At 38.5% G+C, this 11,104-nt stretch overlaps 1 long non-coding RNA gene across 1 annotated transcript; it reads left to right on the forward strand.

Moving 5' to 3' along the window:
* The first annotated feature begins 4,637 nt into the window (after positions 1 to 4,637).
* LOC137864016 (uncharacterized) lies at positions 4,638 to 5,829 on the forward strand. The gene is made up of 2 exons (XR_011101274.1): positions 4,638 to 4,858; positions 5,326 to 5,829. It is a non-coding gene; the product is annotated as an uncharacterized lncRNA (long non-coding RNA).
* Positions 5,830 to 11,104: the final 5,275 nt, after the last annotated feature.

Genomic DNA, 11,104 nt, shown 5'->3' on the forward strand with positions numbered 1-11,104 from the left:
CCCTTCAAAACTTTACGTGGCAGAGTAACACCACGGCAGGGACCTCTTTATTAGCAGCAAAGTGAGGCAAGAGTCTGGTTACAAAAGCCAGTGGTGTATGATAAAATGATGGGTCAATCAAATGTTCATAACATGCTCAAAAACAGGCTGGAAGGGCTGTATTCCAGCAGCAGAGAGGGAAGGAGCCTATCAGCCCTCTGTGCATAACTGTCCGTGTGCACATCAATGGCTATAAGCTACAAGTGAACTGCACTACCTGGACTTGCTGAAGCAGTTAAAAAATTACAATATTCCTTCATCTCTGGATTCTCAGGAAGCTGTTGAAGAGAAACAAGTAAGATTTTTATGAATTGAAATGGTTTTAGTTCCATCTCTCTCAAGAGGGAGATAAATATCAATTTGATGTTCTTCAGTGCTAAAAGAAAAAAAAGGGTTAATGTGTTTTATTATTATTATTATTATTATTATTTTTTGTTTCTTGAGAATGGACTGAAGCAGACTTTTCTTTTTCCTACAGTTTTGCTTTTAACCTCTAATATAATGAATCATTTTACCCTTCAAAGCATGTAGTCTGCTAGTTAGTAAAATATCTGGAGGCATTTAGCTTGGGTACGGGACAATGGGATACATGACTTTGGTCTCTGTCTTGCTCAGACTTTTACCACCTTCACGCACTCTTGATTACTGACTGGTGAAGATCTTGATAATAACCAGAAACTTAGCTGTATAAGAGCAAATCTAGGCACTAACTCAGAAAAGTTCTTAACCATGTTCTTAAGCTCGTTCCTTAATCATGGCCAAAATAGCAGACAAAGAACTCAAGTAGAACAATACGTAGACTAAGAAAGTCTCGGCTGGGGGCTTTGGTTTCTTAGCTGTGTGTACACTCATGTTATTCTATCGACCTTCAACATCCACAAAAAGGCGGTATGATTTACTGGAGCAAAGATGTTTTACGAGGCTCAGTTGAGACTTGAAGTCCTTCCCAACAGCAAACAACTGCTGAGTCAGCAGCTGGGCTCTCCTACAGGAAGGGGGAGTGAGACCATGGGACTGACAGTTTTATGTTCCCAATACATCTAATCAAAAAAGAACTAACTGCATTTACCCCAGAGTAAACACAGTAAACATATTTATTTACTGGCTAATATCATATGACTGCATGGACCATAATTTTGACACTGCAGTGTCTTCCAATAATTTCTGCTTTCATTTGGTGTCTGTAGCACCATTCTCAGTGTTTCTTTATACTTTCATGCCATTCTTGCTATAAACCTTCCAGCAACAATTTACTGAGGTTTGTTCCTACTTTGAGAACCCCAGGCTACTGAGACACTTTATTGTAGAAAGAAAAGCTATTGGCACCAACTGGCATATAAAATCTTGAGGTTTACTTCTTTGTCTTTACAGCTTTACTGGCATCTTTCTGTTGATCTGAATGTGCCAGAGGTTAATAGTGCCCAGTAAGAGACCATATCCATTTAATTGGACTGATTAACCCATGGAAAACTCTCACTTGTGGTGCCACATGAGCAGAACCACCCTTCAGTGTGGTAGCACAATAGATTATATTTTCCAGTGGTGATGTGGAAGTTGAGGAGATCTGACCCAGTATAAAATAGCACAAGACAAATTGCTTCACCTCACCCAAAATCAGTAAAAAATGTGAATATTAAAGAATGTCATGAATTGAGTCAGAAACCTTAAAAGATATTGTCGTATTGTCTTCTGATTTCAGCGCTGTTGGTGCAAATCTTGGTTAGACAACTGAAAACTGAATTCCTAGTTCTGAACCTCAAGAATAGATTCTCGTCTTGATGCCATGATGAAATTTCAACAAGGTGTTACTGAAAAGTGATGGAAAAGAATGACTTTGCCTCATGTTTCTTAGGACAGTTTAATGCCTTTCTGACTTTGTATCACCATGAAAATATGGAGCTTTAAGGATCTGGCTAAATATGGATGACTGTGTATGAATCCCATTTCTAGCGGTAATAGATCAAATGAAATATCCTTGCAAATGGCATAGTAGACTGCATATGCTCATCCTGTCTTACCCCTAATTAAATTTTTTATGTACACAGGTATTTCTCTTTAATCATGTCTGCCTCCTTCTTGCCTCTGTTCCCATCTGTCACAACTCTGCTTCTTGAGCCTGCATCAGCTATGCTTAATATGTGCTATAGCTTTGTTTATGGATATATTTGACTAATTCTTATTTATTAAAATAATTGCCTTAATTAATCCTAATTGTTCATTGTTAATCACTCAGTAATATGCTTCCATTTGCTTGTACATATATTTTTGTATTAGTCATTATAAAAGCAAGACATAAAGCAAATGGTATAATTACTCACAAAAGACTGGGAGCTCAACCAATAAAAATCAAAGGAGAGAAAATAAAATGCTTTCAACATTCCTATATAGTAACTGGGACATCCTGTGTCACAAATTGCTTTATGAGCTGTCTGGAGGTGGGATTCCCTTCTAAAGCCCCAGGAGGCTAAGAAATGAAATGAGAAACCGTCTTACAGCTGAGCTGATGTTTCCAAATTGACCTATTGCTGCTTGTCAGCAAGACCAAGAAAGAAGGTAAAAGATGTCAGTACCCTACTAAGATAGACTGCCTGGGAGAGCTTTGAAGGGAATGAAATTTGAATAAAAATAAGACCTCAGAGAATTCTGTATTTTCTCTGTCCTTTGTCTCTTGGAGGGGACAAAGCAGCCACCTACTAGTCTTAATCAAAAGTTCAGAAACGTTTTAATGTTGGTGGTTACTGAAAATCATAACATGACTTGATCTGCTCTCACACATGCTGGGTCAGTTCATGATCAGACAAGTGTGTGGGGGTGAGCAAAGCAGATGACTTGCTGAGGGCAATGGCAGTGCCATCACCCAAGTGGGTGGTTATCTCTTCTGCAACTCTTGCCTTTCCCTAGAGCCAAGTGTAGGTGTAGGCTACTATGTAGCATGCAAAGGCTCTTCTGCTACAGAAAGAGGTGCTGAAGAAATGTGTCTCCAGGGCAGTCCTGGGCTGGAAAAGATATTCTGCCAGAACTAATACAGATTCTCTTAGGCAGGACTGCTCAGTTTTCATTTGGTCTCCATGCACATGGCCTTTATCTCCTATAGAAAACCTTTTCCTTTTTTTTTTTTTTAATATAATTATTTATTATTATTATTATTTCTATTAGTTGGAAAGTGGCTTTCACACCAGACAGAAACAGTTTGCTCACCTAAATAACTAAAGCAGTTAATAGAACAGGTCTTACAAAGTGAGTCCCAAAGGGAGAGTAAATTTTCCAGGTGCTTTTTCTAATTCTCTGTCTCCAAGTGTCAGAGGTACATGAATTTCAAGGAAGCCATGCTAGTGCCAACAGCTCAGAGCCTGATCTGTATTTATCTGTAGCATACTGATCTTTCTATAACTTTGTGATATTATAATAGCCTTTCGTTAAACGATATTCACAAATAACTTATTCAGTACTTGGTGTTCCCACAGTTCTAAAGCTTGTTGACTTCATATTCTTTGGGTAAATTATTTGTGGCTTAATCTGTTTGGCAAAGTCCCAGTGGTTTTGAGCAAGTAATATCAACAAAAGTTTTCTTCCTGAACAAGTATATTTTCCTCTCTACCCCACAAGGTTTAAATATCTATTGATGTAAGTGCAATCTTTTTTTCTGTAAGATTTTTTTTTTTCTTCTATTAGGTCTTTCAGCAAAAACATGGTTAGCAATTATTACTGGATTCCATGATTTGGGAATCTGACCTGCTATGGAAGTCGTCCACTTTTGACGCAGTTATATTCTGGAGTCACCAGAACTTCATCACAAACATCAACAGGTTTTCTATATGACATCTCCTTCTATTCCATCATTGTTTTCCATTCACTAAGCCAACTCACATTCCCATCAAAACTGGTGAACATGGTAGAAGGGAACCAACTTGCTTGAACAGTCACTACAGGTTGGTGAAATCCCAATGACCTCCTTGTTAAGTCATGTAACAGAAGTGTCCTATGGCATAAATGTGCCTGCATGTGAAGTGCATGTGAAGTGGGGGCAATCCTGTAACACAAGTCTACAGCTGAGAATACATCTCCTGAGGGCACTTTTCCCTGCATCCATCACACAGAGCAACCAGCTGTATCTGGCATGCAAGGTCTCCAGCGGAGGAGTCGTAGCTGCACTCTGCAGAAGGTAGCCTATGACTTGGCAGGCCCATGGATGGGGCCCAAGAGTGGAGGGACACTACTTGCCCTTTGTCACAATTTCAAAAGAAACAACCCAAAACCACTGTTCCTATTCAAGTAAGTGATTTTAAACTTCCATACTTCATGAGTCTTATGTGATGGAGAGCACATCTCTGCAATGTAATGTTATATTTAGAACCCAACTACTGCTAAACATGTCACATAAAGTAGAAGACAGGAAAGGGGAAATTTTGAAGGAGCAAATTAATGGCTAAATTAATGCTACAGCTCCTCCTACAAGTCCTCACTTACAAGCTCCACAGGTTTTTCTCGTTTATCCACCCAGCTTGACTTGGAAAGGGACCTCCTACCTCCTTCTTCTCTATTGCTGTTGCTATTAAGAGAGATTTTTGTAGCATACAAAAGCTCTGATTGTCCTCTCACTTATACTAATTTTGCAATTGTGTAAATCCATTGACCTGAGCAGAGTTATTTTTGATTGACACTAATACATGCTGGAGGAGAATCAGGTTTTAAATATCTTTGAAGGCAGACAAGCTTGGAAAAAATAGTCTTATTTTTAAGCTCCATAATTGTGACGATGTCCTTTTGTGCCATGCTATTCATTTGTTGTTTGAATTGCATTTGTCAAACAGTCATTCAGGTCAGATATTTGTATGTCCATTGTGTGTTACCTTGTAAATTTAACTTAATTTGTTTGTAGTTTTTCTCTACAAATAACCTCACTTGAAAGTTATTTTAAAGGTCTTAAAGACCATGAAGCCAAAATGAATGCATATGAATGGCTCAAGTTTTTAAAGCTTTGATATCTTCCAGGATTTCTTTTGCCATGAAATGAAATGAGTCATTTATATCTTACTGTGTGATGTGATCATTCTGTTACCATGATGTAGCTGGACAAGAACTCTGTCAATGATTTCCACTCATGTGGTTCTCCCCATAAATCAGTGTGATACACAGTTTCATATGGAGAGTCTTCAGTTAGTCTCTTTTATGAAATATTCAGTTCAGCTGATCTGCTTAAAGCACTTTGTCTAACCACCAAGATGAGTCACTACAGTGTTATAATTGCTCTTTTGTGTTTATTTCTTGTTTTGTTGTTGCCATTAGGTCAACTGGTTATCTTCAGGCGTTTATAGCAGCAGAGGGACCCTTCCTCTCTGAAATCCTTCACTTTCTACTCTGTGATGGATCAATGGGCAAAGCTAAAGGCTCGTCTGAGTTCAGCTTGAATTGCTGAAGCAGCTTCCTGAAAATGATTCAATGACTGAATTTTTGAGAACATTTTCATAAAAAAATTTTGGCCCATTTACTGGCTTGGCTTTGGGCAGGATTACAGCACAAATTGCAACACTTCTTTTTCACTCTCATATGCGTGACAAGTAATAATTTACAAGCCTGTCCAACGCAGTGGCCTTTCGCATACTTCAGAGGCTGTGGTCTCTAAAGCAACTTGCCAAAGCCCTTGCTATGTAAAAACTTGTTGAGCATACATTCTGTACATATATATGTGTATTATATATGCATTCTGCTTATTGCAGTGAGTCAGCTTGAAAACCCAAATGAAAAAATCAGATGTTGCACTGATACAGTGACCTGTACTTTAAAAGGAATGTCTCAGTCACTCTGTGCTGTTTAATTTTCATCTAAACAGTGCACATTTCTGCTAATCTCCAAAGTCAGAAGATTTCTTTTGTAACTCATCATCCATTGACAATAATAGCTGCTCATTCCTTGAAAAATAATGTGGTTTGTACCTGGTGTGAAACTATTAGTGAGTTGACTTACTGTAGTTAGAAGAGATTACTGTAGTTAGAAGAGATTATGCTAAATGTGCCATCACCCTCTGGAAAAATACACACGGGGAACATTTAGTGCTGTAACAGCCCTGCATTAGCCCAGTTCAACATGCAAGTAACCAATATTATACACAAATATATATATTATATAAGTCTGCAATAACTGTGCAAATTAGGTGTATAATTGCATCCACGAATTGTTGGAAAATCTGGCTCTTAAATTATGCTTCATAAACAATAATAACTCACTGAGATGATTACTGTCAGTTTACCTTACATAAACTGTGCTTCTCTTTGTCCAGCATAAGAATGAAGGGATGCTTTCTAAATTCTGTAGGGAACAAGCTTCAAAACAACAATGAATGTGCTTGGTCACAAAACATGCCAGCAAGCTCAAATCACAAATCACTGGTGTTAGAACTTGTGAGGCCAAAAGCATACCTGAGTTTAAAAGACAGTCACATTTTTGGTAGTCTGAGTCCATTGTTAGCTGTTAGGAATCCAGTTGCATTTTCTGGACCAGGAGGTCCCTGTATCACCTAGTCCTGGAAGATGGGAGGATGTAACAAGAGAAGAATGTCTCTGTACCTTTGTTTGCTTTTTAAAAACACAGGATTGGGGCTGAATAAACCTTTGGTTTAACAGTTAGAGTGGATCTTCTGATCTTATATTTTTTACATAACTTTGCATAAAATTTCTGCTTCATGCTGACTTTGAAGTCATAAAAGTAATTCTTATTATATTCAAATCAAAATTATTATTTTTATTTTTGAATATCCATAGTTAGATATGTGATGTATTATTATAATTTTTATTACTATTGTTACCTCACAATTTTCAGAACCTGAATCTGAAATTGTGGGGAATAATCTCGCTGGGATCATGACTCTATCTTGGCATAGAATGCCAATGAAATAAAATGAATCAATATAAACTTCATTTTAATATTAGAATTGATCTGACAGTGGTTCAAGATAGACAGCAATTAATCTAACAGTAACCTAACAGAAAAGCCACTTTGGAGGAAATTTGTTCATGACAAAAATAGACAGCTCTGACCACTAACAGGAGTGATAGAGGATAAAAGTAACACTTGAAGCCCAAATCTTGAATTATTTTAATACCCCCTGTCATTTAATAATGGGAACATGACAATAGAGAGGCATATGAGCTTTTAATGACATTCAGTATACGAGTTGGCTTGCAAAACACCTGCACGTCCTTTTGTACTTATAATGGCTTGACAACATTTTGTCTAGAGGGCTGTGAAATTTTCCTAGCCCAGCCCGTTAATCTCAAAAGCAAATGTTGCTTTTCAGTGAGAAAGCTGTACAAACTGACTCTCCCCGCTCAGGCACTGTCATAGTGTGAGCCAAGAGCTGAAGGGAAGTTTGTCAGAGCCCCGAAGCAAGGAGCAACACAGTCACCCATTAAAATGCATGAATCTCAAGAGCTCTTGGAACCAGAGTATTGCTTGCTGAAAAATGCAACACTGGTCATGTGTATCTAGTGTGTGGGAGGTTGCTCTTTGAAAGTTCATGGCCCCTCTGTGGAGTACCATCTAATATAAAATTCATGCTTAGGGTTTCAAGGCACTGTTCCACTCACACAACTGTGCTGTGACTTCTTTTCCACCACCATTTGCTGGTATCGCCGAGTCTAGCACATTTGCAGAGAAAGGCGAACAAAGCAGCTCTCTGGTCACAGTGAATGTTACCATTCTAGATGGGTTTCAGAGATTTAAATACAAACATTGTTAGATCTGGTCTTCAAGTCCAAATAATGAATCATATGTATTAATGGGAAAGCCCGTTAATAGCATTGCCCTGGGTGTGTTCAGAGTGATAGAAATTCTAATGTATTTTAAAATTAAACTTGACCTACAATCCTACTCCAATCTCAGATCTGTACAAAGGCATTAATTGGACTTATTCAACTAATTACTTGTTATTAAACTAGCGTAGAGACTGTAAAGACTTGGACAAGCAATTATTTTCTATAGACGACAACCTGAGTTTTGGCAATATTATCTGAACTGGGATAAAAGTTCTTAAACCTTCAGAAGTTGAGCCTGCGGCAGCCAAGCCTGTGAAGCCAAAAGATTATGCCAATGTTCTCATAGCATTCATTTTCTTATGTAGGATGAAATTATGCCAAAATGTTATGATACTGTATCACAAGGTGCACTCATCTTCTCAGTACGGAACTGTGAGGTTCCTGCAGACCTTTCTAACCTAACAAGCAACAGGCAGAGATGCCCACATCTCACTTGGTAACCCAAATGCTGAAAAAGATGGTAGCTATAAGAGCTCTGGAGGCAAAAGATTTAATTTTGGGGAGGGAATGGAAGAATTAAAAAAAAAAAAAAAAAAAGGCAAAACAAAACACAACTGTAGTTTGAGCTTCTGATCAAATCAACAATACTAACCTCTTATTTTAATGTGTTTAGTGTGGGTTGCTGACAGCACTCCTAGGCCTGAAATAAATTTAGTGATTTCAGTTTGTGTACAGGTAATGCTTCCTCACATTTTTGGGTGGCTATGACCATTCAGAGGGATGAAGACAAAACCTTTGTTCTTAGTTGTGGGTTAGTGATAGTCATTTTTTCAAAGACTGGAATAAAGAATATTAAACTTTCCTTTTTCCAGTGAAAAAGTACTTCAAAAGAGAAATTGTAGAAACATCAAAGAAAGCCCACTGAACTACATGAGGTGAAAATGTTAAAGGACTAGGCTCCGATAAGACTAACACTGTCATTCTGACTTTTTTAGAAGTGATAAAGTAATCGTCAACTGCAAAGATCCAAACTTGAAGTTTCTCAAAGCAAAATCTGTAGCTAATTTTTAACATATAACAAACAAAATTATTTAATTTCCACCAAACATTTTAGTTCCATAGAATGAGCATTTTCCAGTGGGAGACTTCACCTGGAAATTGTTTGGCTGAAGTGAGATCCATCAGCTGCATCTGCTGGTGCCAAAAACATGCATTTCTCTTGCTCTGTCTCTCTAGGTACTCAACTGATTCTCAAACACACTCCCTGTGAGGTCAGAAAATGTTGCTATTCCCATCTGGCGGTGAGGAAACTGAGTCACAAAGAGGTTAGGTTATTTTTCCCAAGGGGAACAGGAAGCGTACAAAAGGGGTAGGAACCAAATCCTGGCTTCCCAAGCTCATTAGTCTTGCTCTTCAAGTGTAATGACTTCTTACTAAATTGACCGAAAACAATTTCTGCCTCTGTAATCTGTGCTTTTGCTATATTTGGAGACCCATGCTGTTCTGAGCTTTGAAAACCTTCAGAGCTCTCTGGTAGGATTTTTAGAACATTAAAAAATATAAAAATGAGAACATTTAGAAGGTGAAAAGCTTTTTTCACAGTTTTTTTTTTTTTTTTTTTTTTTCTGGAGTCTAACAAGTTCCAAATGTTCTGGAGTGTCTATTTTTGATGAGTTTTGGATTGAAAGTGCTGTTCTTGTACATTGCTACAGTAAAGTGTTTATACAGAAAACAGTCCAGTCTGGAGAAGTAACAATTTGTTCACAGGATCATATAACATATTTGCCCAAATGGGCTCCTGGGAGCGAAAGCAACCAATCAGTCTTCTCTCTACAATGAATTTGCAATCTGATTTCTCTTTTCACCCATGAAATCTTCATCCTGTTCTCAATGCCAACCATAGTTTGTCCTGCTATTAACAGCAAAAACAATAAAGGAAAAAATAAACTCTTTTTGGTCTGTAAGGCTTTCTGAGGGCAGAGCGGAGCAAACCTCTCATTATGCTTGCGGGTCAGCATCTTGGGAGAAATGCTGGCAGCCCAGGGAAAGAAGGAAGCATAAAAATCCCATCAGAAAAATATTCTTTGCTCTGTATAATCCTCTTTTGCAAGCTCCATAATTCAGACTTCTTTATTAAAGAGAATGAGCAGTGTGCATGCAGAGCTGCGCGTGGTTTCCCTGTTTGTGCATCCAAGGTATGACACAATAAGGACAAATATCCGGAGGCAGGTTCAGAGACATTGAGTCTAGATCTTTAATTAATAGCTAGAGATCAATTGCACAATACCTGAGCAAATAGACACGTGCATTTATTATCTGAAAACAAGAACTCTGCAATTAGGGTCATAAAGAAAATGTCAGAAAACAAGAAGCAACAAATACCCATTGTGGAATTAATAAGAACAGTAGTTCCCCTCCAGTGGTCACTGAGTAAGCAAACATTCTGGTTAAATAAACTGAAATGGAGCATATCTGGGCAACACACTTACGTGCTGGGTCAAAGCAGAGGTTAAACAAAAATTTGTTTTAAAAAGACCCAAAAGAACACAATATGACTCCCTACCCCATGCCCCACATGTTGTTAAAGGAGGGAAGAGGAGCGTCGGGTACTTTCGTGAGTACGCTGCATGACTTTGAAGTGGAGCTGTACGGAAAGCAGGGAGCATTCATGTTTACCCCAGGCTCCTAGCAACTTCCCGGCTCACAACTAATCTTTGGCACTGTGGATGGATCGGCTCTCGGCAGCCAAACACAACTCACCCCTGCCAACACCATGGTGACGGCCTGACCCTTTCAGAACACATCAGCATTAGGATTTCAAAAAGGGCACATTTTCAAGGTCGATGTTTATTTCATGTAAACTGCCAACTGAGGTTTCTGAGGTGCTGATCCTTAATTGGTCATTACAATAAAAACATAGGAGTAATTTCATATTAGACTGATGCCTCAGCATGTAATCCCAATTTAGGTCACTGCATGACCAATGGATTTTTGCAGCTTCAAATGCATACTTGCATGTCTACTACATAGCTAGATGCATCCAGGCACTTCAGAACAATTATTGTTGTTACCTTTTAATAAATAACACAAGCCAATCTCTAGCAGTTTGAGTGTGGTTGGGAAGATTTATATCCCTTATTCTCACAGCTCTGTGGTGAGTAATAGACAGTGATTTGGGGGGGGGGAGGAGAGGGGGAAGGGAGGGTTGTTCAAACGGCCCCATGCACTCATGTGAGAAGGAACTAAATATTGACTCTAGGTTCCCCCAGCAGGTAAGAGCAGGAATTATTCACAGAGGTAAAAGAAAAGGGGGT

Source organism: Anas acuta, chromosome 14 (genome assembly GCF_963932015.1).
Source record: "Anas acuta chromosome 14, bAnaAcu1.1, whole genome shotgun sequence".
Taxonomy (NCBI): domain Eukaryota; kingdom Metazoa; phylum Chordata; class Aves; order Anseriformes; family Anatidae; genus Anas; species Anas acuta.